Source organism: Podarcis erhardii (assembly GCF_964252035.2).
Source record: "Podarcis erhardii genome assembly, chromosome: 10".
Classification (NCBI taxonomy): Eukaryota; Metazoa; Chordata; class Lepidosauria; order Squamata; family Lacertidae; genus Podarcis; species Podarcis erhardii.
In genome coordinates this window covers 66,116,671-66,140,288 of record NC_138500.1, presented here as the reverse complement: position 1 = coordinate 66,140,288, position 23,618 = coordinate 66,116,671, and the positions used below count along the sequence as shown (strand labels likewise).

The 23,618-nt window shown below is 41.9% G+C and overlaps 1 long non-coding RNA gene across 1 annotated transcript in view; it reads right to left on the bottom strand.

The window, feature by feature from the left end:
- The window catches only part of LOC309350908, a 1,133,389-nt gene that overhangs the window by 464,585 nt on the left and 645,186 nt on the right, over positions 1-23,618 (bottom strand). Inside the window, exon 2 of the long non-coding RNA XR_014160587.1 lies at positions 16,915-17,168. This is a non-coding gene — a long non-coding RNA (uncharacterized lncRNA). The remainder of the gene's footprint in view (positions 1-16,914; positions 17,169-23,618) is intronic.

Genomic DNA, 23,618 nt, shown 5'->3' with positions numbered 1-23,618 from the left:
CTTTTTCTACCGGTTAAGTTGTCTAGGGCTGATTTCTTTACCTGTGATAAAAAGCCTTCTGTTTTGACTGCCAAACTTTTCAGGGGAGCATTTGCAACCGATTGGCACCATTTTTGAGTGATTAGCCGAAAGTCAGATTTTCTATGAAATTGTGACCCCGGGGCTTAGGGATTTTTTCAAAAAAAAAAAAAATTCTGCCCATTAAGTTGTTAAGGGCTGATTTCTTCTCCTGTGATAAAAGGCCTTCTGTTTCGACCGCCAAACTTTTCAGTGGAGCATTTGGAACCGTTTGGCACCATTTTTGAGTGATTTGCCGAAAGTCAGATTTTTGATGAAATTGTGACCCCGGGGTTTAGGGATTTTTTTTTTTTAAAAAAATTTCTGCCGGTTAAGTTGTCGAGGGCTGATTTCTTCTCATGTGATAAAAAGCCTTCTGTTTTGACCGCCAAACATTTCAGGGGAGCATTTGTAACCGTTTGGCACCATTTTGGACTGAGTTGCCGAAAGTCAGATTTTTGATGAAATTGTGACCCCGGGGCTTAGGGATTTTGTAAAAAAAAAAAAATTTCTGCCCATTAAGTTGTTGAGGGCTGATTTCTTCTCCTGTGATAAAAGGCCTTCTGTTTCGACCGCCAAACTTTTCAGTGGAGCATTTGGAACCGTTTGGCACCATTTTTGAGTGATTTGCCGAAAGTCAGATTTTTGATGAAATTGTGACCCCGGGGTTTAGGGATTTTTTCATAAAAATCTTTTTCTGCCCATTAAGTTGTTGTGGGCTGATTTCTTTACCTGTGATAGAAAGCCTTCTGTTTCGATTGCCAAACCTTTCAGGAGAGCATTTGCAACCGTTTGGCACCATTTTTGAGTGACATGCCGAAGGTCAGATTTTTGATGAAATTGTGACCCCGGGGCTTAGGGATTTTTTCAAAAAAATCTTTTTCTGCCTGTTAAGTTGTTGAGGGCTGATATCTTTTCCTGTGATAAAAGGACTTCTGTTTCAACCGCCAAACCTTTCAGGGGAGCATTTGCAACCTTTCGGCACCATTTTGGACTGAGTTGCCGAAAGTCAGATTTTTGATGAAATTGTGACCCCGGGGCTTAGAGATTTTTTCAAAAAAATCTTTTTCTGCTGGGTAAGTTGTGGAGGGCTGATATCTTTTCCTGTGATAAAAGGCCTTCTGTTTCGACCGCCAAACCTTTCAGGAGAGCATTTGCAACCGTTTGGCACCATTTTTGAGTGACATGCCGAAGGTCAGATTTTTTATGAAATTTTGACCCCGGGGCTTAGGGATTTTTTCAAAAAAATCTTTTTCTGCCGGTTAAGTTGTCTAGGGCTGATTTCTTTACCTCTGATTTCTTTACCTGCCTTCTGTTTTGACTGCCAAACCTTTCAGGGGAGCATTTGCAACCGATTGGCACCATTTTTGAGTGATTAGCCGAAAGTCAGATTTTTTATGAAATTGTGACCCCGGGGCTTAGGCATTTTTTCAAAAAAAAAAAAAAATAAATTCTGCCCATTAAGTTGTTAAGGGCTGATTTCTTCTCCTGTGATAAAAGGCCTTCTGTTTCGACCGCCAAACTTTTCAGTGGAGCATTTGGAACTGTTTGGCACCATTTTTGAGTGATTTGCCGAAAGTCAGATTTTTGATGAAATTATGACCCCGGGGCTTAGGGATTTTTTCATAAAAATCTTTTTCTGCCCATTAAGTTGTTGAGGGCTGATTTCTTCTCCTGTGATAAAAGGAATCTGTTTCGACTGCCAAAAATTTCAGGAGAGCATTTCCAACCATTTGGCACCATTTTTGAGTGATTTGCGGAAAGTCAGATTTTTGATGAAATTGTGACCCCGGGGCTTAGGCATTTTTTCAAAAAAAACCTTTTTCTGCCTGTGTGGTGTAGTGGTTAAGGGCGGTAGTCTCCTAATCTGGGGAACTGGGTTCGCGTCTCCGCTCCTCCACATGCAGCTGCTGGGTGACCTTGGGCCAGTCACACTTCTGTGAAGTCTCTCAGCCCCACTCACCTCACAGAGGGTTTGTTGTGGGGGAGGAAGGGAAAGGAGAATGTTAGCCGCTTTGAGACTCCTTAAAGGGAGTGAAAGGCGGGATATCAAATCCCAGAAAAAACTCTTCTTAAGTTGTTGAGGGCTGATATCTTTTCCTGTGATAAAAGGACTTCTGTTTCTACCGCCAAACCTTTCAGGGGAGCATTTGCAACCTTTTGGCACCATTTTGGACTGAGTTGCCGAAAGTCAGATTTTTGATGAAATTGTGACCCCGGGGCTTAGAGATTTTTTCAAAAAAATCTTTTTCTGCCGGGTAAGTTGTGGAGGGCTGATATCTTTTCCTGTGATAAAAGGCCTTCTGTTTCGACGGCCAAACCTTTCTGGAGAGCATTTGCAACCGTTTGGCACCATTTTTGAGTGACATGCCGAAGGTCAGATTTTTTATGAAATTGTGACCCCGGGGCTTAGGGATTTTTTCAAAAAAATCTTTTTCTGCCGGTTAAGTTGTCTAGGGCTGATTTCTTTACCTGTGATAAAAAGCCTTCTGTTTTGACTGCCAAACCTTTCAGGGGAGCATTTGCAACCGATTGGCACCATTTTTGAGTGATCAGCCGAAAGTCAGATTTTTTATGAAATTGTGACCCCGGGGCTTAGGGATTTTTTCAAAAAAAAAAAAAAAATTCTGCCCATTAAGTTGTTAAGGGCTGATTTCTTCTCCTGTGATAAAAGGCCTTCTGTTTCGACCGCCAAACTTTTCAGTGGAGCATTTGGAACCGTTTGGCACCATTTTTGAGTGATTTGCCGAAAGTCAGATTTTTTATGAAATTGTGACCCCGGGACTAAGGGATTTTTTTATAAAAAAAAAATTCTGCCCATTAAGTTGTTGAGGGCTGATTTCTTCTCCTGTGATAAAAGGCCTTCTGTTTCGACCGCCAAACTTTTCAGTGGAGCATTTGTAACCGTTTGGCACGATTTTTGAGTGATTTGCCGAAAGTCAGATTTTTGATGAAATTGTGACCCCGGGGCTTAGGGATTTTTTCATAAAAATCTTTTTCTGACGGTTAAGTTGTGGAGGGCTGATTTCTTTCCCTGTGATAAAAGGCCTTCTGTTTCGACTGCCAAACCGTTCAGGGGAGCATTTGCAACCGTTTGGCACCATTTTTGAGTGATTTGCCGAAAGTCAGATTTTTGATGAAATTGTGACCCCGGGGCTTAGGGATATTTTCATAAAAATCTTTTTCTGCCGGTTAAGTTGTCTAGGGCTGATTTCTTTACCTGTGATAAAAAGCCTTCTGTTTTGACTGCCAAACCTTTCAGGGGAGCATTTGCAACCGATTGGCACCATTTTTTGAGTGATTAGCCGAAAGTCAGATTTTTTATGAAATTGTGACCCCGGGGCTTAGGGATTTTTTTTTTTAAAAAAAATTTCTGCCCATTAAGTTGTTGAGGGCTGATTTCTTCTCCTGTGATAAAAGGCCTTCTGTTTCGACCGCCAAACTTTTCAGTGGAGCATTTGGAACCGTTTGGCACCATTTTTGAGTGATTTGCCGAAAGTCAGATTTTTGATGAAATTGTGACCCCGGGGTTTAGGGATTTTTTTTAAAAAAAAATTTCTGCCGGTTAAGTTGTCGAGGGCTGATTTCTTCTCATGTGATAAAAAGCCTTTTGTTTTGACCGCCAAACATTTCAGGGGAGCATTTGCAACCGTTTGGCACCATTTTTGAGTGATTTGCCGAAAGTCAGATTTTTGATGAAATTGTGACCCCGGGGCTTAGGGATTTTTTCATAAAAATCTTTTTCTGCCGGTTAAGTTGTCGAGGGCTGATTTCTTCTCCTGTGATAAAAGGCCTTCTGTTTCAACCGCCAAACCTTTCAGGGGAGCATTTGCAACCGTTTGGCACCATTTTTGAGTGATTTGCCGAAAGTCAGATTTTTGATGAAATTGTGACCCCGGGGCTTAGGGATTTTTTCATAAAAATCTTTTTTGCCGGTTAAGTTGTCTAGGGCTGATTTCTTTACCTGTGATAAAAGGCCTTCTGTTTCAACCGCCAAACCTTTCAGGGGAGCATTTGCAACCGTTTGGCACCATTTTTGAGTGATTTGCCGAAAGTCAGATTTTTGATGAAATTGTGACCCCGGGGCTTAGGGATTTTTTCATAAAAATCTTTTTTGCCGGTTAAGTTGTCTAGGGCTGATTTCTTTACCTGTGATAAAAAGCCTTCTGTTTCGACTGCCAAACCTTTCAGGAGAGCAGTTGCAACCGTTTGGCACCATTTTTCAGTGAATTGCCAAAAGTCAGATTTTTGATGAATTTGTGACCCCGGGGCTTAGGGATTTTTTCATAAAAATCTTTTTCTGCCGGTTAAGTTGTCGAGGGCTGATTTCTTTTCCTGTGATAAAAGGCCTTCTGTTTCAACCGCCAAACCTTTCAGGGGAGCATTTGCAACCGTTTGGCACCATTTTTGAGTGATTTGCCGAAAGTCAGATTTTTGATGAAATTGTGACCCCGGGGCTTAGGGATTTTTTCAAAAAAATCTTTTTCTGCCAGTTAAGTTGTTGTGGGCTGATTTCTTCTCTTGTCATAAAAAGCCTTCTGTTTCGACTGCCAAACCTTTCAGGGGAGCATTTGCAACCGTTTGGCACCATTTTTGAGTGATTTGCCGAAAGTCAGATTTTTGATGAAATTGTGACCCCGGGGCTTAGGGATTTTTTCATAAAAATCTTTTTTGCCGGTTAAGTTGTCTAGGGCTGATTTCTTTACCTGTGATAAAAAGCCTTCTGTTTCGACTGCCAAACCTTTCAGGAGAGCAGTTGCAACCGTTTGGCACCATTTTTCAGTGAATTGCCAAAAGTCAGATTTTTGATGAAATCGTGACCCTGGGGTTTAGGGATTTTTTCAAAAAAATGTTTTTCTGCCGGTTAAGTTGTCATGGGCTGATTTCTTCTTCTGTCATAAAAAGCCTTCTGTTTTGACTGCCAAAGCATTCAGGGGAGCATTTGCAACCGATTGTCACCATTTTTGAGTGATTAGCCGAAAGTCAGATTTTTTATGAAATTGTGACCCCGGGGCTTAGGGATTAAAAATAAATAAATAAATAAATAAAAATCTGCCCATTAAGTTGTTGAGGGCTGATTTCTTCTCCTGTGATAAAAGGCCTTCTGTTTCAACCGCCAAACTTTTCAGTGGAGCATTTGGAACCGTTTGGCACCATTTTTGCCTGAGTTGCCAAAAGTCAGATTTTTGATGAAATCGTGACCCTGGGGCTTAGGGATTTTTTCCAATAAAATGTTTTTCTGCCGGTTAAGTTGTCGAGCACTGATTTCTTTTCCTGTGATAAAAAGCCTTCTGTTTCGATCGCCAAACCTTTCAGGGGAGCATTTGCAACCGTTTGGCACCATTTTTGCCTGAGTTGCCGAAAGTCAGATTTTTGATGAAATTGTGACCCTGGGGCTTTTGTCAAAAAAATAATTTTTTGCCGTTTAAGTTGTCAAGGGCTGATTTTTTGTCCTGTGATAAAAAGCCTTCTGTTTCGACCGCCAAACCTTTCAGGGCAGCATGTGCAACCGTTTTGCACCATTTTTGAGCGAATTGCCGAAAGTCAGATTTTTGATGAAATTGTGACCCCGGGGCTTAGGGAATTTTTCAAAAAAAATCTTTTTCTGCAGGTTAAGTTGTCGAGGGCTGATTTCTTTTCCTGTCATAAAAAGCCTTCTGTTTCGACCGCCAAACCTCCCAAGGGAGCAATTGCAACCGTTTGGCATCATTTTTTGAGTGAATTGCCAAAAGTCAGATTTTTGATTAAATTGTGACCCCAGGGCTTAGGGATATTTTCATAAAAATCTTTTTCTGCCGGTTAAGTTGTCTAGGGCTGATTTCTTTACCTGTGATAAAAAGCCTTCTGTTTTGACTGCCAAACCTTTCAGGGGAGCATTTGCAACCGATTGGCACCATTTTTTGAGTGATTAGCCGAAAGTCAGATTTTTTATGAAATTGTGACCCCGGGGCTTAGGGATTTTTTTTTTTAAAAAAAATTTCTGCCCATTAAGTTGTTGAGGGCTGATTTCTTCTCCTGTGATAAAAGGCCTTCTGTTTCGACCGCCAAACTTTTCAGTGGAGCATTTGGAACCGTTTGGCACCATTTTTGAGTGATTTGCCGAAAGTCAGATTTTTGATGAAATTGTGACCCCGGGGTTTAGGGATTTTTTTTTAAAAAAAATTTCTGCCGGTTAAGTTGTCGAGGGCTGATTTCTTCTCATGTGATAAAAAGCCTTTTGTTTTGACCGCCAAACATTTCAGGGGAGCATTTGCAACCGTTTGGCACCATTTTTGAGTGATTTGCCGAAAGTCAGATTTTTGATGAAATTGTGACCCCGGGGCTTAGGGATTTTTTCATAAAAATCTTTTTCTGCCGGTTAAGTTGTCGAGGGCTGATTTCTTCTCCTGTGATAAAAGGCCTTCTGTTTCAACCGCCAAACCTTTCAGGGGAGCATTTGCAACCGTTTGGCACCATTTTTGAGTGATTTGCCGAAAGTCAGATTTTTGATGAAATTGTGACCCCGGGGCTTAGGGATTTTTTCATAAAAATCTTTTTTGCCGGTTAAGTTGTCTAGGGCTGATTTCTTTACCTGTGATAAAAGGCCTTCTGTTTCAACCGCCAAACCTTTCAGGGGAGCATTTGCAACCGTTTGGCACCATTTTTGAGTGATTTGCCGAAAGTCAGATTTTTGATGAAATTGTGACCCCGGGGCTTAGGGATTTTTTCATAAAAATCTTTTTTGCCGGTTAAGTTGTCTAGGGCTGATTTCTTTACCTGTGATAAAAAGCCTTCTGTTTCGACTGCCAAACCTTTCAGGAGAGCAGTTGCAACCGTTTGGCACCATTTTTCAGTGAATTGCCAAAAGTCAGATTTTTGATGAATTTGTGACCCCGGGGCTTAGGGATTTTTTCATAAAAATCTTTTTCTGCCGGTTAAGTTGTCGAGGGCTGATTTCTTTTCCTGTGATAAAAGGCCTTCTGTTTCAACCGCCAAACCTTTCAGGGGAGCATTTGCAACCGTTTGGCACCATTTTTGAGTGATTTGCCGAAAGTCAGATTTTTGATGAAATTGTGACCCCGGGGCTTAGGGATTTTTTCAAAAAAATCTTTTTCTGCCAGTTAAGTTGTTGTGGGCTGATTTCTTCTCTTGTCATAAAAAGCCTTCTGTTTCGACTGCCAAACCTTTCAGGGGAGCATTTGCAACCGTTTGGCACCATTTTTGAGTGATTTGCCGAAAGTCAGATTTTTGATGAAATTGTGACCCCGGGGCTTAGGGATTTTTTCATAAAAATCTTTTTTGCCGGTTAAGTTGTCTAGGGCTGATTTCTTTACCTGTGATAAAAAGCCTTCTGTTTCGACTGCCAAACCTTTCAGGAGAGCAGTTGCAACCGTTTGGCACCATTTTTCAGTGAATTGCCAAAAGTCAGATTTTTGATGAAATCGTGACCCTGGGGTTTAGGGATTTTTTCAAAAAAATGTTTTTCTGCCGGTTAAGTTGTCATGGGCTGATTTCTTCTTCTGTCATAAAAAGCCTTCTGTTTTGACTGCCAAAGCATTCAGGGGAGCATTTGCAACCGATTGTCACCATTTTTGAGTGATTAGCCGAAAGTCAGATTTTTTATGAAATTGTGACCCCGGGGCTTAGGGATTAAAAATAAATAAATAAATAAAAATCTGCCCATTAAGTTGTTGAGGGCTGATTTCTTCTCCTGTGATAAAAGGCCTTCTGTTTCAACCGCCAAACTTTTCAGTGGAGCATTTGGAACCGTTTGGCACCATTTTTGCCTGAGTTGCCAAAAGTCAGATTTTTGATGAAATCGTGACCCTGGGGCTTAGGGATTTTTTCCAATAAAATGTTTTTCTGCCGGTTAAGTTGTCGAGCACTGATTTCTTTTCCTGTGATAAAAAGCCTTCTGTTTCGATCGCCAAACCTTTCAGGGGAGCATTTGCAACCGTTTGGCACCATTTTTGCCTGAGTTGCCGAAAGTCAGATTTTTGATGAAATTGTGACCCTGGGGCTTTTGTCAAAAAAATAATTTTTTGCCGTTTAAGTTGTCAAGGGCTGATTTTTTGTCCTGTGATAAAAAGCCTTCTGTTTCGACCGCCAAACCTTTCAGGGCAGCATGTGCAACCGTTTTGCACCATTTTTGAGCGAATTGCCGAAAGTCAGATTTTTGATGAAATTGTGACCCCGGGGCTTAGGGAATTTTTCAAAAAAAATCTTTTTCTGCAGGTTAAGTTGTCGAGGGCTGATTTCTTTTCCTGTCATAAAAAGCCTTCTGTTTCGACCGCCAAACCTCCCAAGGGAGCAATTGCAACCGTTTGGCATCATTTTTTGAGTGAATTGCCAAAAGTCAGATTTTTGATTAAATTGTGACCCCAGGGCTTAGGGATTTTTTTCAAAAAAATCTTTTTCTGCCGGTTAAGTTGTCGAGGGCCGATTTCTTGTCCTGTGATAAAAAGCCTTCTTTTTCGACCGCCAAACCTTTCAGGGGAGCATTTGCCTCCGTTTGGCACCATTTTTGATTGAGTTGCCAAAAGTCAGATTTTTGATGAAATTGTGACCCCAGGGCTTAGGGATTTTTTTCAAAAAAATCTTTTTCTGCCGTTTAAGTTGTGGCGGGCTTATTTCTTTTCCTGTGATAACGCGTTATAGTCCTGGGGCTTGCCCTCAAACTTGTGTACCAGTCCTGGCACCTTCCTTTCCACGGGTTGGGTCTGACCTGTGCATTCTGAGCTCGCCTTTCATGCAGCCGCGCCGTCAGTAGAGCCACACACTGTTCCAAATCTTGGTTCCTCTCCATCAGATTTTGCACTCCAGCTGCTTGCTCCGTGGCGCCGGCTCCTCCAGTCTGACTCATGGTCTCCTGCCTGTGCACAAGCAACGTCAGAGACTGATGGATTGCTGTAATGGTTATAAGGGGTTACTTGTGCGTTAGTTGGTGTTACTGCTCGTTAGATCGCCTGGTTAACCTTGCCTCGGCTGACAGCCCTTCGCTCTGTGGCCGTTCAGTCGCTTGCAGAATCCGTCAGTGGGTGTTTCTTGAACCTCTTCCAGCAAAGAAGTTGTTTGACGCCAAGTCTCCGCCTACTCTCCCTGCGCTGAAATCTTCTGCGCAGGGAAGGAGTGGGCAGAGGCGTGCCTGTGCTTTCCCCACTAGTTTCGGGCGAAGAGTCTCGGAGACCCCTCTCCGACTCCTCCATCTCCCTCCCTTCTCTACTGGTGTTGCGCTGATTTCCTTCTCCTCTGCTGGTCCCCTCTCCTGCATCACTCGGGAGCCTTGCCTCCACCTCTCGCTCCGATGTCAGTTCCCTGATATCACCCATCCGGCTGGGTTTCCCCAGCCACTCTGGGCAGCTTCCAACACATATAAAAACATAATATAACACCCAGCATTAAAACCTTCACAGTACAGACCTGTCTTCATGTGAATGAGCTCTCTCTACTTCCTTGAGTTAGTTACAGCAGAATGCTATGCATGTTTTCTCAAAAAGTCCTGTTGATATCAATGGTGCTTACTTTCCAGTAACTTTGCAGGACTGCAGACTTTGGTGAATTCTGAAGCCGTCGCATTCAACCCCTAAACACAATATCCAAGCGTTTCAGCAATATACAGCACTGGCTGTTATCTCTTTGCAGGCATAATAGAATTTTTCTGCTCTTCATTCACACTGTGAGGCTTTTTTTATGCACCGATACCCTCAAGCTCTCTCAGCAATACACAAGAGAGCTACTTTCCCCTCCAATTTATTTCTATGAGTCTTGACAGCTTTCATTTACACAAGTAGATGGTGTTTTAAACATTACCTGTGCTGCTCCTCTCATATCATCCGGACCTCTGGAGTAAGTTTCCGTAATTCCATTCCATTGACTGGCAGCAAAAGCATTGCAAACTTCAGGCACCATATGTTGCCTTATATCAAAACCTTGTTTATTGCGGAGACATCCAGAGAAACCAGCTGCAGACAACGAACCTTATAAGCCAAATTGGTTTATTCCAACCAGTTGGTCAGTTTCTGCAATTACTTCCCCCTCTGGAAGTGCTGCTTTGATTCGGAAAAGAAAGTCACTCAACTTTTAGGGTGGAGGATAATATTTATGGCTCTTACACACTGCTTGTCTTTTCTTAAAATTTTTTAATTAGTTTTTTAACATATTATTTTCAACAATTATTAAACATACTTTTATATCGTATACAATTTTTTTGACTTCCATCAATCACATCTGAAAATTTTCCAATCTTTTCACTTAATTTACATTTCTTACTTTCACTATTACATTTAAATCTCCTAACTAATGTCTCTCTTCTATCTCTTCTTTGCAATATTTCATATATTTCTCCTTACAAAACTTCTTGTAGTCCTACTAGCGTAATTTGTTGATTACAGTTGCTCTTCAAATAGTTTGCATATTTCTTCCAATCTTCCGTAAATCTCTGCTCCCACAGGTTTCGAATCCTTCCTGTCATTTTATCCAATTCTGCGTAGTCCATTAATTTTATCTGCCATTCTTCTTTTGTCGGTATTTCTTCTTGCTTCCATTTCTGGGCCAACAATAATCTTGCCACTGTTGTTTTATATAAAAACAATTTAACATCCTGTCTATTAATATCCTCACTTATAATACCAAGTAAAAATGCTTCTGGTATACACACTGCTTTTCAGATAGGCCTTAGAAAATAGTTTTCATAAGATGATTACGATAAGATTTTTTTAAAATTGGAAGTTAGAACAGAATGGAAAAGACGGCTATTTGTTTAAACAAGGCTGTACTGCTTCTTCTCTGCTCCTATCAGGGTGGTGGCAGCACTAGAAAAAAAAGATTTGGGCGACACACAGAAGGGGACAGTATACAGTCGTACCTTGGAAGTCGAACGGAATTGACTTCCAAAACGTTCGAAAACCAAAGCACGGCAGCCAATCAGAAACCATGGAAACCCCATTGGATGTTTGGCTTCTAAAAATAGTTCACAAACCGGAATAGTCACTTCCAGGTTTGTGGCGTTTGGGAGCAGTGCTGGATTTATGTATAAGCTAAAGGAAAAAACTGGATGTACATTTCCAAAATATAAGATAGTTCTTCTTACCGTAATTGTATTTCAGTTTAACAATTAGTTTGATAAAATACATATTTTTTTATGTGCAAATGGCTTTAGATGCCTATTAGGTCCATAAATTACCATATAACATATATTCAACACAAAAAAGCGACAATTTGTTGTTGACAAAGGATAGCTGGACATATAAAGGGCCCCATTAATGGACTATGCAGAATTGGACAAAATGACAGGAAGGATTCGAAACCTGTGGGACCAGAGATTTACAGAAGATTGGAAGAAATATACAAACTATTTGAAGAGCAACTGTAATCAACAAATTACACTAGTAGGACTACAAGAAGTTTTGTAAGGAGAAATATACAAAGTGTTACAAAGTAGAAAAAGATAGAGATATTGGTTATAAGGTTCAAATGTAATAGGGAAAATAAGAAATGCATACTAAGAGATTAGAATGGGAAATTTTCAGACAGGACTGAGGGAAGTCAAAAAAATTGAATAAGATGTAAAAATATGTTTAATTACTGCTGAATTAAAAATATTTAATTACTGCTGAAAATGGTATGTTAAAAAACTAATAAAATTATATATATATATATATATATATATATAACCTTATATATATATATATATATAACCTTCAGTAGCTTAGGGCCTCATCAAACCTAAATCCAGCTCTTTTTGGGAGCCAAAACGTTTGGGAACTAAGCTGTTTGAGAACCAAGGTACGACTTTATTTCTGGATGGGTGAGCTGTACCCCATATGTTAAGATCTCTGAAAGAAAAATGGTATATATTACTGACAGAAACCAACAATTGGGAGGCTCATGGGGGATGAACTCATTTGGGGTGTGTGCTTGCCTTCTGCTGGCCTGTCTCAGGGCAAGATGGTTCTTTAGCTGCCCCTGTGATAACCATTGGATGAGAGTAAGGTCTCCATTGGATAGTAGTAGCTTGTCAGGTCTTTTTCTTTCTTCCCCACTTTTCTCAGGGCAAAATGAGAGGGAGAGGTCTGATTTTTTTGCTGGCTAATGGGAACTGGGGGAAAATCTGTGTGTGGTGTTTTCTTTTTTGCTCCCCCCCCCTTTAAAATTATTTTTATTAGTAATTTCAACACCACATTTTATCAAAAAACATATCATCCTTAAATTCCCCTCCTGTTTTTTCCCTCCCCTCTCCCCAAAAACATAACCCCCCAGACTTCCCTCAGCTCCTCTCTCTGGTTTATCAACATATGTTATTTTCTGCCTGTTACAAAACTGTACAGATCCTTAATTAAGCTATCTGAATGTTATCAATAAAAAGTTTGTGAATGTTTATTCAAAGCCTGCCAAGGAGTCCAGTTCATTTTGTTGTTTCTTTAAATACTTTGTAAAGGGTTCCCATTCATCTTTAAAATCACAGTTATCCTTGTAGTTTATCTGTCAATTTTGCCAATTCTGCGTAGTCCATCAATTTCTCTTACCATAATTCTTGTTGGGAAACTGTACGTGCAGCTACTCACACAGAGTCAATTAAAGTTTGGGGGACAGCCGGAAGGCTATCTGAAGGAGTAAGTCTGCCTGGAGATAACAGAGACATGGAGACAGCTCCCTGATTGGTCAAGCTCTCTCAAGGGAGTGATAATTAATGGCCTACTAACTGGAATGCGTGAGTTCAGTGTTCAGAAGTTCAATAGTTCTGTGTGTCAGTGTAGGAGTTGTGAGTCGTGTCAGAGAGAGCTAGCAAAAGATCTGTGTTCTGTTCCTGTAAATAGTCCACTGTATATAATCAACACCTAACTACAAGTTCCTGGTTCCTGCTTCGTCTATCCTGTCTGCACCCAAGTTGCCAATTGCTTCCATGGATTCTGCGTTTACTCTGCTAGGTCTGGCTAAGGTCCTGCAACTAATCAGAAAGTTGTGAAACACCAAATAGGTTTTGCCAATAGTTCTTTAGTCGGGATTTCCTCGTTCTTCCATCCTTGTGCTATTAAGACTCTTGCCGCTGTTGTCGCATACATAAAGATATTTTTCAATTTCCTTGGCAGGTCTTTTCCTACAATCCCTAACAAAAATGCTTCAGATTTTTTAACAAATGTTAATTGGAACATTTTCTTCAGTTTGCTATATATCATTTCCCAAAACTTTTTGATTACATTACAACATATGTATTAAACGTATGTGTCAGGGAACTGCCATCAGTGCTGGAGGGAGAGAGCAAAATCCAGAGGATTCCAGAGAGTGTCCCGGGATTGGGAGAGGCAGCCCATTTTCTGGGGAAGAGAATCAGCGTAGCACCAGTGGAGAAGGGGGGCAGATGGGGGAAGAGGCGAGGCGGTCCCATGACTCCTTGCCGGGGACCAGCGGGGAGAGTAGGGGTCCTCCGCTGCCTATGCCCTCCCTGCGCAGAAGGCTTTTGCGCAGAGAGAGTAGGAGGAGACTAGGTGTCAAAGAGCTTCTTTGCTGGAAGAAGTTTAAGAAACGCCCACTGACGGATTCTGCCAGCGACTGAGACAGCCACGGGTGAGTGGCTGTCCGGACAGAAAAGGTTCACTCAGGCAACCCGGCCAGGTGTTTGCACTGGCTTACGCACGAGCAACCCCTAGAACCATTACAATATGCATTAAACATATGACAAAAGGTCCCTTCTTTTTCTTTGCACTGTGTGTGGTGTTTTCAGTCAGTCTCGTTGTTGGGAAATTTGATTGGCAAATTCCAATATGAAGCAGAGTTGAGAAGCCACCGGCTTTTGTGCTTCCTAAACATTCCACTGCAGTTCTCTCCTTTATAAACATTAACCCAAACACACATTCCAGAATACCCCCCTTTTTAACAGTGTGAGTTTTGAAACAAAGTATGTTTAGAAATTCATATTTGGGGCGGGGGAATGTTAAAATACATATTTCAATTAGCTGTTGTTTTTTAATCACAAATTAACATGGAGTCAGGACTGCATGGACTTAGGTATGAGTTCATCTGAAAATGACATGGGCTTGAAAGAGATTGATTTGTTCACCCCTGGTTGCAGCTTGTAAAGAAATTCTCCATATCTTATTGCGTAGGAAGAATATTTTGCAACATTGGTGTTGACCTGCAGGCCCCATGGCAGGGGGTTGTCATAAAGGCCAGTCCATCAGCCCATTCTTGGATATACAGTGGTACCTCAGGTTACATACGCTTCAGGTTGCAGACTCCACTAACCCAGAAATAGTTCCTCGGGTTAAGAACTTTGCTTCAGGATGAGAACAGAAATCGCACGGTGGCAGTGGGAGGCCCCATTAGCTAAAGTGGTGCTTCAGGTTAAGAACAGTTTCAGGTTTAGAACGGACCTCTGGAACGAATTAAGTACGTAACCCGAGGTACCACTGTACAGTATGCAGATTCCCTCCCCGGTTTCTCATTTTTAAAGAACTGTTTATATTTTACCACTGTAGCACTAATATAGAACAAAAGTGTGTGTGTGTTTGTGTGTGTGTGTGCACGCGCGCAATCTCTCTTTCCTTGGAAACAAGGAAAAGCAAAGTCTCCCTCTGGTCATAAAGCCCAATTGTAGCGTTAACCTTCATTTTTATTTATTTATTTAAAATGATCTATCTCGCCATTTCTGGCCCGAATGGGACCCCAGGTAGCTCACAGCGCAACCAAAGAACATTGACAACCATAAAAACCAATAAAAAACCAATAACATAAATAAAAATACAATATAGAGTAGAAAGAACTGTGGAGCCAGCTTAGCCCTCATTTCCTTTCTCCCCAAGCCCTGGAAAAGAAAAAAAGATTTCGCTTCCTTCTCAAATGATTTTCCCTTCTTTTTCTGCAGTGTGCATTCCTTTGCGTGGTGTTGTTCCGTTGGCAGAGCCATCCCTCACTCCTGACTTTATTGCCATATACAGTGGTACCTCAGGTTACATATGCTTTGGGTTACATACGCTTCAGGTTACAGACTCCGCTAACCCAGAAATAGTGCTTCAGGTTAAGAACTTTGCTTCAGAATGAGAACAGAAATTGTGCTCCAGTGGCACAGCAGCAGCAGGAAGCCCCATTAGCTAAAGTGGTGCTTCAGGTTAAGAACAGTTTCAGGTTAAGTACGGACCTCCGGAACGAATTAAGTACTTAACCCGAGGTACCACTGTATAAAACACAACTCATTAAAAGTCCATAGTATATAAAAATATAACTACAGTGGACGCTTGGGTTGCGAACGTGATCTGTGCGGGATGCACGTTCGCAACCCGCAGCGTTTGCAACCTGCAGCAGCACATCTGCGCATGCGCAGGTTGTGATTCAGCCCTTCTGAGCATGCACAAAGCGCAATCACCGAAACCCAGAAGTAACCCGTTCCGGTACTTCCGGGTTTCGGCGGGTCTGTAACCTGAAAAAAACCAACCTGAAGCATCTGTAACACGAGGTATGACTGTACAGTCCAGTAACCTTGGTAGCAATGAGCAGTAAATACCTGAGGGAGCAAGTGTGATTTTTGCAAGCACTCAAAACTCATTTAGGTTGTATTTCAGGAGGGAAATTCAACAAAGAGGAGCCTGTGATAGAAGAGCCCCTCCCCTTGGGCTACAGGAATGGGGAACCTGTGGGCCTTCAGATGTTAGACATATCCCACCAGCCATGTTGGTTGGAGTTGAATGGGAGTTTGGAGACCATTCAGATTTTGACTGGCCTTCCCTGTGACATTCTTGGTCCTCGCTGAATGGAGGCTGGGATATTCTTATGCTATTGAAGTTCTGTTTTGTTTATTTTTTTAATCAATCTTTATTTTATTATTGGTTTTTAGTAACATTGACTTTTTATACAGGCAATTGTTATTGTTGTACAGTGGTACCTCGGGTTACATACGCTTCAGGTTACACACTCCGCTAACCCAGAAATAGTGCTTCAGGTTAAGAACTCTGCTTCAGGATAAGAACAGAAATCGTGCTCCGGCGGCACGGCAGCAGCAGGAGGCCCCATTAGCTAAAGTGATGCTTCAGGTTAAGAACAGTTTCATGTTAAGAACGGACCTCCGGAACGAATTAAGTACTTAACCTGAGGTACCACTGTACAGTATGCAGATTCCCTCCCCGTTTTCTCATTTTTAAAGAACTGTTTATATTTTACCACTGTACTTAACCTGAGGTACCACTGTAAAGGTAAAAAAAAAGGTAAAGGACCCCTCAATGATTAAGTCCAGTCAAAGGCAACTATGGGGTTGCAGTGCTTATCTCGCTTTCATGCCGAGGTAGCCGGCGTTTGTCCACAGACAGCTTTCTGGGTCATGTGGCCAGCATGACTAAATCGCTTCTGGAGCAACAGGACACCGTGACGGAAACCAGAGCACACAGAAACACAGTTTACCTTCCCATTGTAGTGGTACCTATTTATCTACTTGCACTTTGATGTGCTTTTGAACCGCTAGGTTGGCAGGAGCTGAGGCAGAGCAACAGGAGCTCACCCCGTTGCATGGATTTGAACCGCCAACATTCCGATTAGCAAGCCCAAGAGGCTCAGTGCTTTAGACCACAGCGCCACCCACATCTCTTATTATTGTTGTAAGTTGCTTTGGATGGGTTATGTCCCTGTGGAGATGGTAGTATTGAGTCTGTGGCTCATGGGCTTCTGGCTTGCACTCTTTATAAATATTTGAGGAGTGCGTTTATGACCCCTCTATTATTGTCCACGCTGGGTCACTCAACCATTGCTACTGTGTCTTTACTTTTAGCAGATCAAGATGACCAGGTCTCAGCAAAAAACTGCAAGGATTTTAGCATGGGCAGTTAGAATAAGATCTATTATTTGATTATTGATGTAAATCCCCAAAGTAGTAGTTTCTACCTCTGTCTTCAGTACATCGAGAGCCAGTGTGGTGTAGTGGTTAAGAACGGTAGCCTCGTAATCTGGGGAACCGGGTTCGCTTCTCCGTTCCTCCACATGCAGCTGCTGGGTGACCTTGGGCTAGTCACACTTCTTTGAAGTCTCTCAGCCCCACTCACCTCACAGAGTGTTTGTTGTGGGGGAGGAAGGGAAAGGAGAATGTTAGCCGCTTTGAGACTCCTTAAAGGGAATGAAAGGTGGGATATCAAATCCAAACCCCTCCTCCTCTTCTTCCTCCTCCTCCTCCTCCTCCTCCTCCTCCTCCTCCTCCTCCTCCTCTTCTTCTTCTTCTTCTTCTTCTTCTTCATTTTATTTTATTGCCATGGTTAGTGGCTGATGCAAATTAAGATTCTCCTGATTCTGCTTCTGCTTTGGATGGGCTTTGCTGAGAAAGCAATACAGCAATATTTTAACAAAAATAAAGGAACTGGAGGGTCATAGGTGGGAACTACTACAGAAGATGGTTCAACTGTATGTACAGTGGTACCTCTGGTTAAGTACTTAATTTGTTCCGGAGGTCCGTTCTTAACCTGAAACTGCTCTTAACCTGAGACACCATTTTAGCTAACGGGGCCTCCCGCTGCCTCCACACCACCGCCACAAGATTTCTGTTCTCATCCTGAAGCAAAGTTCTTAACCCAAGGTACTATTTCTGGGTTAGCGGAGTCTGTAACCTGAAGCGTCTGTAACCTGAAGCGTATGTAACCCAAGGTACCACTGTACAGTAGTGAGCCTTTTCTGTGATGGAGAGTTCCTTTGGACAGCTTTGATAAGGCTTTAAAATACGTGGGAAATACAACGTTGATTGTCACTACGTGTTGGTTCCTGACAAGTTCCTGATTGCTGTTAGTCTTTCTCCTCTCCATCAGCAGCGGGCTCAATATGAAAAAGAATTCGTTGAAAATGGAAAGTTTGCCATGAAGCCCGCTATTAAAATAATTGCATATCTTTTAATGGTCTGAAGCAGACGTTGCTTGCACTGCACATTATATCCACTTTGTTTCCATAGTAATGGGGAGGGCAGGAAAACCCACAAATAAGTTGCTAAGTAATCATGGGGGCATTTCATTTTTTTAAGTGCTTCACTTGCACTCTCTCAGAACGAGGTGAGGTGGCATGAATAAATGAGTGGTTTAAGTTATAACACCAATCCACATCACGGGATTACATCTCATAATAAAGGTATTTTCCAGAAAGAACAACTCCCTTTATGTCAAATAGCTTTTGGGCGGCTCATGCCCTGTGTGCAAATTGAAATGGAGGTTTCTGAGGCAGGACAAACATTTTGTTTGGCTCCAAGTTTTAGGCTTATGAATAGAAACCCCCCCCCCCAATTTTACTCAACGATGTTCAGGAATTCCAAGAAACCAAAACCATCAGTGCTGTGTTGCAACGCTCAGTCCACCATCTTAATTCAAAATGGCATCTGATGGTATCTAAACGTGGACAAAAATCTGTTCTTTGATCTTAGAAATCACCATGCAAAATTTGGTTATGGTATCTAAAGTGGTAGGGATGCGGGTGGCGCTGTGGGTTAAACCACAGAGCCTAGGGCTTGCTGATCAGAAGGTCGGTGGTTTGAATCCCCGCGACGGGGTGAGCTCCCATTGCTCAGTCCCTGCTCCTGCCAACCTAGCAGTTCGAAAGATCTCAAAGTGCAAGTAGATAAATAGGTACCGCTCCGGCAGGAAGGTAAACGGTGTTTCCGTGCGCTGCTCTGGTTCGCCAGAAGCAGCTTAGTCATGCTGGCCACATGACCTGGAAGCTGTACGCCGGCTCCCTCGGCCAGTAAACCGAGATGAGTGCCGCAACCCCAGAGTCGGTCACGACTGGACCTAATGGTCAGGGGTCCTTTACCTTTACCTATCTAAAGTGGTGCTGAAAAGGACAGTCAACAAGTGACTTTCCAAAATATACCAGAAATATGTGTGTGTGTGCACATGTGTGTGTATGTTTGCATAGTGTATATGAGAATTCTGCTCATAAGTTTCAGCTTATAAGTTTTCTGAGCAAGGTCTGTACAAAGCTTTACTGAATATTAATGTTGCACTCTGATGCAACTGTTATTTAGTATGTTGCATGTGTGCCACTTAGCGCTTCTACCATATTAAGCGATACAGTGGTGGCCCGCAAGATGAACACCTCACAAGACAGAAAACCCGCTAGACGAAAGGGTTTTCCCTTTTGGAGGCGCTTTGCAAAACGAATTTCCCTATGGGCTTGCTTTGCAAGACGAAAATGTCTTGCGAGTTCCTGCGGGGTTTTCCCCCTTCCCCCCCTTTTCCTAAGCCCTAAGCTGCTTATCAGCTGATCCGCTGATAAGCCACTTATCAGCTAATCCGCTAAAAGCCGCTAAGCCGCTAATAGCGCTAATCCACTAAGCTGTCAATGGGCTTGCTTCGCAAGACGAAAAAACCGCTATACGAAGAGCCTCACAGAACAGATTAATTTCGTCTTGCGAGGCACCACTGTATATGAATTGCATGGATAAACAAAACAAGGCAAAACTGAAGTGTTTGCTTTGCATTTGCTTGGATAGTTCTTAGCTTCTAACTAAGCCCAGTTACTTGATGGCCGGAAGGGTCTGGCCCACTCAAAATCACTCAGTGCTTGAAGGTTTGGTCATTTATTTGCTTCCTGATAAACAGATACATAAAAAGCCCAGCAAAGCAAAAGCTGTAAACCAGGCATAGGCAAACTTGGCCCTCCAGAAGTTTTGGGACTACAATTCCCACCATCCCTGACCACTGGTCCTGTTAGCTAGGGATGATGGGAGTTGTAGTCCCAAAACATCTGGAGGGCCAAGTTTGTCTATGCCTGCTGTAAACCCACGAGGAGGCCAATTAAACATCAGTGTGCAGGGAAGCCCTTTGAGAGTACTTTGTTGCTACCAGTCCTTCTTTCTTTCCTCCATGGGACCACCATTTTATAGACATACATGCTCCAGGTGGCTTATATTTCATACACCAGACCCAGTGTCCCTATTTTCCAGGGATGTCCCTGATTTAGAGAAGCCATCCCGGTTTCTGATTTGATTCCGGAACGTCCCACTTTTCCTTAGGAAGTCCCTATTTTCATTGGATAAATGTTTGAGCGTATGGAGTTATTTGACTCCTGATCTGTCTGAAGGCAATCTTGTATAGGGCAGCTTTTAAAAAATGTTTTATTATGTTTTTATATGTGTTGGAAGCTGCCCAGAGTGGCTGGGGCAATCCAGTAAGATGTGTGGGGTATAAACAGTAAAATTCACATTATGGAATGGGACATCCCTATTCTCTCTCTCTCTCTCTCTTTTAAAATATACCTTCTGACATTTATCCAAATATCTTAAGGGCAGGTTCAATCAGCTGCCCTCCCTTATTGTAATAAAACTTCACCAATGCCTCCATGCTTTTCTGTGTCTTTCCTTTCAGTGTCTCCATATGACACTTCCAAGAGAGGTTTTTATTCAGGAATACATCTAGATACCTAAATGAGCGAGTTCGTTCTATAGCCAGCTGACCCAAGCACCATCTATGCCTAGGACTGTGTCTGCCAGCAATCTCAATCTTGGTACCAGCGAAGTTTATAGATAGGCTTTCCTGTTTACACTATGTGCTGAGGGAAGGCAATGTAAGAAAGGGTGAAAATATTAAATGCCCAGGGATCCAAATCAGAAACTTGATTTTAAGAGAGCCAGTATTATCTCCTGAGCAACAAAACATTGTTAACGTCTTTTGTGTGACAGGCTGTAGCCATCCTATCCGAGCAAGCTGGATTTTAATTCAAATTGAAATACGTATTGGGAGTGCCTTTCCGATCTGTTTAATGCACTGCTTTTCTTCTTCAACATTGCTGAAGGAAGAGGAGCCCGACGAGGTGGGATGAAGATTCTGAAGTGGACAAAGAGTGGCAATTCATATATGACAAACCAGATTTGAGGGAAGTTTTAGAGGCTGTTTATCCATTGCTGCCAGTCAGATCAAATTTATCTCCTTGCCACTTCAGTGATGGATATTACCGTTCACACAGTTGGATAAGTGACCTTGTCAGCATTATTGGGGGAATATATTTTTATGCTGAAATTATTCACAAACTCTCTGGCGCTTTTAAAGGACTGCGGATACCTCTCGTTAGAATTTTAAAATTGTCATCTGTTCTTCTCTTCACGACATGCCTTTTTAAATATATAGGGCAAAAGAATTGTATACTCCTCAATCTTGCAACGTCTATAAAAGCTATGCTGTTTATATCATCGAAGGGATTATTAGGTTATATGCAATGAAGCCGTATCATTTGCACAAAGACTTCTGCCTGCACACAACAGGGCCCTGTCTCTCCTTCTCCTCTCACTAAATCCCCCCCCTCGCACTTGTAAATCTGTTTTGGGGTTTTCCCCAACCTCTTGGGCATGTGGGAAGTCATTTCAGTAACAATCTATCCATATCTCTCTTTGTCTCTCTAGAAGCAATGCCAGATTTACGTATAAGCTAAACAAGCTATAGCTTAGGGCCCCACTCTCTTGCAGGCCCCCCAAAAAATTAAAGGGGAAAAAACCCCTGGATGTGCATTTCCATAATATAAGATAAAAAACAAATAAAATAAAACCTACATACAGCAACATCATTTTGTGTTGTGTAGGCTCCTATGATGTAAGTAATGGGCCCCGCCTGCTAACCTCCCTAAAATATCACTGGTTTGCTCATTTCTATATATAGGGTGCCTACATTCTGCATGTGCAAATGGCATTAGATACCTATTAGTTCCATAAATATAGCATATATTCAACACAAAAAGCAGCGACAATTTGTTGTTGACAAAGGACAGCTGGGCATATAAAGGGCCCCATTACCTTCAGTAGCTTAGGGCCTCATCAAACCTAAATCCAGCCCTGTCTAGAAGTTATAAGCAGATTTATCTATATAAGCAATCATTATTAGAGTACAGTTTGCATAGACATGGAACTTTAAAGGAAGCAACAGTAAACAGGATCTACAATGTATGTTCTTTTTAGTTGATTGGTTTCATTTTAAGCGATACATACTACAACTACCAAACGCCTTGCAGGCCACAGTTTTCAAGAAAACTGTTCTTCCTGTTACCCGTTTGCAATCAGCAGTTGATCTAGCAACCTTCTTTAGTCTCTCATGTCTCTTATAACCAGTGCTTTTTTTCCCTGGGGGCACACAGGGGTACGCATACCCCTAAACATTTTGTGAATCTAACGGGAGAAGAAACTGATTTTAAAAAAATATTTAGTTTCTTCTCTAGCACAGTGAATTGTCAGTTCCGTTGCTACCTCTGATGGCGGCCTCATTTCCTTTCCCAGTGTTTCCTAAGTCTCAGTCAGAAGCGAACGTTTAATGTGTGAAGCAGTGTGGAATGTGGATGTGTGATAACATGAGGTAATGCATGTTCTTTGTACTTTGGTCCATTTACTGTATTTGTTTTCCCCAATTTGAGCTATAAAATGGTGATTTTCTTTAGTCAAAATGAGAGTACCCCTAAACATTTTTTTAGAAAAAACAAAACACTGCTTATAACCATTTTGCAGCAATTATGAGTCCAGTGAGATCTCACATAGCGATTTCATTGTATTTCTTCCTTTACAATTGGAATATCTATCTTTTGGTTTCACATGGCCACCCAATCAGACAGCACATCTCTTCCATGATGCTTCTTTTGTACCAACCTTCCTCATTCTGGGGCCTCCAGATGTTTGGGGCTACTGTTAAGTTGTGGGTGAACATATCAGACGACACAGTGATTTTTCAAACAGCACTTGTTTATTCACTGGCCAGAACAGAACTGAACTGAAGGCTCCAGCCAGCCTGCTTCTATAGAGCTCCACTACAACGCAACAGTAACAACTTTCTGTAACTATCCAATCACTGAACGTCACTTTCAATTCCTTATTTGCATATGTGGACCTGAGTGAAAACTATCTACAGTATCCCCCTGCTGGCCCAGGGTGAGGACTTCAGTACATAACAGCTACAAATCCCATCGACCTCAGACAGCACAGCTGTGATGGCTGAGACTGATGGAAGTGATAGTCCACAACATCTGGAGGGGTTCAGCTTGGGGAAGACTGCTTTGCATGAATATTTCAAACATAATGGGACAAATGGAGACGGCTGCTAGTGGCAAGGGAATAATACCACCTCAAAATCTGTGAACCACAGTGGCGTGTTTCACTTCCTATCATGGAAGGGCTGACACATATATGAAATCTTCTTCCAGCCCCCATCTCTCCTCTGGATATTGGCCTTCGAACAAATTTTAGTTGGGGGTAAACTGCAGTTTTTAAAAAGCAAAATAGGAAAGCAGTCCGTTACCAATGATTCTAGTTGATTTGGCAAATTAATGTTTTAGATCACCATGCAGCAGTAGACATAATTAAATGTCAGAGGGAGAGAGGGAGAGGACTAAATGCATGAATAAAATATCTTTTATTTTATCATTACATTTTTATAATAAAATTTACTTGTCATCTTAATGTAATAATGTAGCTAACAAGATAATTTATTTCTGAATATAATTGAGATGTACAGAATGAGGAAGCAAGGCCCTCTGAGATGTCAGATTCACTCTGGTGAAGAGAAGCTCATCTGTGGAAGCTGGTGAAAAATTAAAAACAAACTCGCAGAAAAAAGTTGAAGTTGGTGTGGAGAAAAGGATGGGTAAGTTGAACAGACCAG